We start from the raw sequence: 1,598 nt of genomic DNA, 5'->3' as shown, positions 1-1,598 counted from the left end.
GAGGACTGTTTCCTGATCCTGGGAGAGTAGACTACAATGCCGGTGCTTCTGACTCAAAGACTGCGGGCGTAACATTTCCGTCAAACGCTTGAGGTATTCGGCCAATCACAACGCACTGGATAGCTGGCCAATCAGAGCACACCTCGCTTTTCAGACTGATGAGCTTTGTAAAAATCGACGTGTTTCAGAAAGGCGGGGCATAGAGGAGAAACAATAATGTACAGTATGTGGAAAATAATGTATTATTTAACCTTAAACCGCATAAACACATTTCATTACACCACATACACAAAATAATGTTCTTTTAGCAACATCATATGACCCCTTTAACGAGACACACTTTAACAAGACTGCTGTCCCTTTAAGACCAAATGCATTGATGTAATATTGACACATATCCTGTTTTCACCCACCTGTTTACGTTCATGGTAAGCCATAACCGTCGGCATTTACGTTAGATACGGCACACGATGGACACATTGGATGGTAAATTTGTTCTAAGACGAGCTTGGCTACCTTCAACACTGCCTAGATGGAATACGGGACAAAAAATTACTTTTTCTAAAGAAAAATAGAGCTGAAATATGGGACTGTCCAGGGAAAAACAGGACATCTGGTCACCTTAGAACTGCTCCATATTCATGATTATGGGTGGAGCTACAGTATGACATCACTGCAGGTGAGTTCATGAATTCAGTGAAGGTGAAACAAAAAACAGACGAGCTGGAAGCTTCGTCAAACAAGAACCTCTTTATTCAGACACTGACTTTAATCATCACTCATCTAATATTCACTCACAGGTAAGTGATGGAAATGTAAAAGCTTTTTCAGTTTTTATTTCTGAAATAGTATCTAAATATTATTAAGTATGTCATTCATTTAAAGTCAAGTTTTATATCTGCTGTCATGTCACACAACAGAAACATAAAGTACTTGAACTGCAGACATATGTCCAAAAACAAGTAAATAAGCATAATTACAAATAGTAGTCTGCTGTAATTATACATTAAATTAAAGAATGACCATGATACTGCTACAATTAGAGACAAAAAATAATAATAATTTGCTACTAATGTCACCCTTTCTAGCTGTGATATGTGTTGTATACAGAAATAACATTATTTTATGATCTGTTTGATGTAAAGACAGATGTCTCCAGAAGACACTATTTTCAGTACTTTGTTTTTGTCTTCGACAGGACAGAAATGACTATTAAGTTCTTTGATTTTGGTATAAACAGTGGTTACTAGTTTAACTTATAATTACTTTTATTAGAAGGCTTACTGTATTATTTCCACTCCAAACATAAAATGAACTTATTTTGTTACCTTTAGGTTTTTGTATGAGATAAAACATGGCCATGGACATGATCGTGAAAATACTTTAATTTCAGCTTTTTGAAGAGGAAATAGAAAAGTTAACCAACAAGTTGAACTAGTTTAACAGAGTGATTTTATACGAATTTTAAGAATTTACGTTCTGAATTACAGTCATACCTGTGTAGCGTATAGTTGTTAAAGAACTTGGAAAGCACCACAAACAGTGCACACAGTCCAAAGCAATTTACCCCAGTTTAACTATCCTGCCAGTGTATGAGA

This window comes from Sinocyclocheilus grahami, unplaced genomic scaffold (assembly GCF_001515645.1).
Source record: "Sinocyclocheilus grahami isolate Dianchi unplaced genomic scaffold, SAMN03320097.WGS_v1.1 scaffold2540.1, whole genome shotgun sequence".
In the NCBI taxonomy this organism is placed as follows: Eukaryota; Metazoa; Chordata; class Actinopteri; order Cypriniformes; family Cyprinidae; genus Sinocyclocheilus; species Sinocyclocheilus grahami.
This window is presented reverse-complemented; position numbering follows the sequence as displayed.